General features: G+C 34.8%; 1 pseudogene; it reads left to right on the top strand.

The window, feature by feature from the left end:
• The first annotated feature begins 2,549 nt into the window (after positions 1–2,549).
• LOC149191037 (putative ubiquitin-conjugating enzyme E2 23 pseudogene) lies at positions 2,550–3,471 on the top strand (annotated as a pseudogene).
• Positions 3,472–4,386: the final 915 nt, after the last annotated feature.

Below are 4,386 nucleotides of genomic sequence, written 5' to 3'. Positions count from 1 at the left end.
TGAGTTGAACAACTTCAAGTGCAGAATGTGAGTCATAGAGTTCTTTCAGCTTTTTCAAGGCTTTGAAGGCAGTTGAAAATGGCGAAATATGGTGACTCACCTCTTCACTTACAGATGCTACGATTAATGCATAAGATTTATTGTTCTTATTTTCCCAAATGGCGAGCTCTTTGTCTGAGGTAGGTTATTCTAGCTCTTTGTCTCTGTCTCCAATACACACACCTTTCCACAACTCATTGAAAATGAGGATGTGTTTTATCATGCGGTACCACTCAAGATCGTTCTCTTTGCCAGTAAGAACTATTCCCACAATAGATATGATTGAATGCATACTATAAAAAAAAGCTTCTGCTGGCAAAAAAATCTGTGTACTGTTTTAAAAAAATACTTCTGCTGGCAAAATGTGCTTTTGATGTAAAAAAATCATAGGTCAAGTTCTTGTGCACACGATCATCAAAATATAAATAATATTTTATATCCCAACCAACACATTAATCGATTTTTACAAGAGCTCAACCCATATGGTTATTGCAGCAACATTTGACATTCTCCAAAAAACACACACAACCAGTGAGGTGGTGTGGGAAAACAGTATGGCTACTGGTGGAGAGGCAGTATGCATGTATTAAAATGATGTATTAAAAAAAGTGTATTAAAACCATCCAAAAGCCACAAATCACGATTGCATACACTTATTCAAATACCTCCTGTGAATTTATGTATACTAAACACTGCCTTTTGGAGAAAACCTTTAAATATATATCAATGTTATATATATCAAAACAGTGGCTTTAAATATATATCAGTGTTGTATATACCAAAAATACTATGGTGCCAACATGTCAAAAAATGGAGGAACTGTACCAAAACAGGATGGCTTCCACCATGCTTCTGCTGCGCAAGATCTTGAGTACCTCCGCACCTTGTGTGTTAGCGATGCACCTTCAATCACAGTGCCTACCGCTCCAAGGCAGTAAGGTCTATGCAGTAAAATCTGTGTACTGGAACTCCTACCATATGGTGGCCCATTACGATTTTCTGTGGGAATATTACCACAGTTCAACGCAGCTCCAACAAAGGTCAAATATAAGACATCATTAAAAGAAAACGCTTGTGAAAATAAATATGGATGGTGAAGAAGTAATTTTAGAGGAGGAGATCTATTCGTATCAAGCTCTAAGGACTAATGTAGATAGGGTAGTTTCCACCATATTCAAAACCTCTATCGAGCCCCTGCCATCCATCCTTGCATTGAAATCAAAGAAGAAGCACGAGGGTAGTACCAAAGGTTTTGCGACTCACCATAAACTTGGACTGCCAGTTGCAGTTACGTTTTTCTACATCAAAAATGAAAATCAAGAGCACCAGTGTTCAACGTTTACACACCGGCATTCACACACCAGTGTTCAGCGTTCACACACCAGGTCTCTTGACAGAGGGCACAGATTTGAAAAACATATATGACACTGCCTGGAGCAGGCTTCAGGCAACCAGGCAAAATATAGGAAGGAAACTGACACTAGGAGTTACACAAAAACTAATTTCGGGAGCTAGCTCTGATACCATGTCGGAACAGGCAGTAGCTCCTCAAAATAATTCGTTGATTTCATTTAGGTTGGTGTTTATTATATACATGAGGGAGAGACTGTTCATTTAATCTCCCAGTGACTATTCATATTCTCTATTATTTATTTACATCAATTTCAGTTGTTCACCCAATCCTGATGATTAGGTGTCAAGAGAGACATTATTGAGGAAATTATATCTAATAGAAGGCTTGTACTTTTAGTCATATTTGTTATCTTAAGTCTAACTCTTACGAGGTATTCAGTGAGTTTTGGTTGTTGCTTCATTCGTACATTTTGATAATGGTTTATTAACTTTTTTTCTCCCAACAAAATAAATTAATAAAGTAATACCTTATTTAAATATTATTTTCCAAGAACTAGTAATATTTGGTTTTAATAAATTTATTTAAATATTATTTTTCAAAAACTAGTTGTTTAATATAGCCGTTACCTATTAATATTTTTAATAAACTAATGAAATAATATCATTATTTAAATATTTTTTTCAAAAACTAGCTGTTTAATATAGCGGTTACTTAATAATATTTGTTTTTAATATATTAATAAATTAATATTATAATTTAAACATTATTGTTCAAATATAGCCGTTACTTGAAATTATGTCTCTACATTGCTCTCTATTTAAGCCTTTGCCATGGTTTGCCTCTTCATCTGGTCGAGATGATGATCCACACTTGTTGGTTCGAAACGCATCAGCCAGAAAGTTCTCTCATGTGATTTCTACCCAAAGACTTCATTTAATTCATTATGGATTAGAGAAGCTTGAATACATAAATTACTACCCTATACGGAAGGATTGCGAATGTTAGTTAGAATTTTGCATTGTTAATGTTCAAGCACAAATATGTTGAAGAACCTAAAGCATTTCAAGGATATGAATCAACTTTGAAATCTGATATCATTGAGGTTTCTAATTCATGTGATAAGATGTTTCTAGATGTTAGAATATATGAGGATAGGATGGATTTGCTAAGAGCTGTAATTGTTGGAGCAGCCGGGACTCCGTATCAAGATGGAATTTTCTTCTTTGACATTCATTTTCCATCGGAATATCCCGATATACCACCTGTAAGCATTAGTTTAACTAGAACTGTTTGATTTTAAAGTGAAATAAATGAGATCTCAAGTTGTTTTTTTTTTAACTCAATATGGAAGTCAGTCTCATTTAGCTTTAATATGTTGGTTGTGCAGTTAGCTTACTACCATTCTGGTAATATGTTGGTTTTGCAGTTAGCTTACTACCATTCTGGTGGGTTACTGTTGAATCCAAATCTATATAAGAATGGAAAAGTCTATCTGAGTCTTTTAAACACATGGACAGGCAAAGGGAATGAAGTGTGGAACCCGTTGTCATCAAATGTTTTACAACTACTTGTTTCTATTCAAGGATTGGTACTAAATGATAATCCTTATTTTAATGAACCTGGATTTGAGAAACAGATTGGTTCAGCGATAGGGGAGAAGAACTCGTTAGCCTACAAAGAAAACTCTTTTCTCCTATCGTGCAAGTCAATGTTGTACGTATTGCGAAAGCCTCCAAAGGTAGAAATCTCGCGAGATTTTCATTTACAGTTATCTTTTTTAATCATTCTTTGTCTAGGAATGATTCTAAATACACACATGCTCATCATCTGTGCAGCATTTTGAGATGTTTGCTAAAGGGAATTTTCAAAAACACGGTCACTGTATTCTTCGTGCGTGTGATGCTTATATCAAAGGGGCTCCAGTTGGATCACTATCAGAGAATTGTACAATTGTTGGAGAAGAGTCTGAAAATTCGGGTGCTACTTCTGCTGGCTTCAAGCTTATATTACTTAAAATTGTTCCTAAACTTATTGCAGCATTCACTGAAATTGGACTAGATTGCCAAGAATTTCAGTAGTCATAACGTATGCATTAAAGTCACAAATTCCATCAACTATTGGCTTCTTACTTGGCAAATACAAATGTGGTTATGTCTTTCAAAGGCTTGATGTGGAATTCAAGAGATATGTACTGTAGCAGAAGTTGTGATCGAATATATGTGATTCTATCCATCCAAATAGTGAGCCATACTAATTTTTGTATTATTTTATGAATTCAATTTAATTTGTATTACGGGAAATTGTTTTAGAAGTTGGTGATACTTATTCTTGTACTATTTTATAAACTCAATTTAATTTGCCTTTCTTGTAATGGTTCGTTTATCAAATTCCAAAAACCTCTCATTTAAACTTAGCTATCATGGTTGGTGGATATGAAGGAATCTTTGCAACATTTCTTTCTAGATTTAAATATTTAATGATTTTTTTTGTTTTAGTTATTAACTTTGAGCATGATTTTTGACAAGGTGGTGATGAATTTCAAAAAAAAGCAAAAAAGGTTTTTGTAAAAGGAGGGTCCATGGGTTAGATTTTGATGAAAAGTTAGCTATTGTCTATGTGTGTTTTCATGGGAGATAAGTGCAATTTTTTTTTAAAGTTAAACGTGATATCATTTTGTCATGAAAAGTGGGGGAAAGGAGGGTCGATGGAAGGAAAAACGGAGTTTTGAATACGGAAGTGGATTTTGATAAGGGGGAAGGAGAGGGTGTTGTCTCTAAGAACTCGAATACACTACGATTACGGTATGGACATGAGTTAGGAGGGAAATGAAACTTATGAATTTTGCATGGGGTTTCTTTGCACTAGAAAGCTAGATAGGCGATTTCTAGTTGGCAGGGTGGCATATTCAGGAGGAACACTGCAATCGAGCCACCATAACAACATTGGGATATTCAATCAGATTGTCATAGGAGGAACACTACTCTGTGTCAACA

Source organism: Pinus tabuliformis, chromosome 3_1, assembly GCF_031772625.1.
Source record: "Pinus tabuliformis cultivar Carrire ecotype Pingquan chromosome 3_1, CPIR1, whole genome shotgun sequence".
NCBI classification, from domain to species: Eukaryota; Viridiplantae; Streptophyta; class Pinopsida; order Pinales; family Pinaceae; genus Pinus; species Pinus tabuliformis.
The sequence above is the reverse complement of the archived record's forward strand: the minus strand, read 5'-3'. Positions and strand labels throughout refer to the sequence as shown.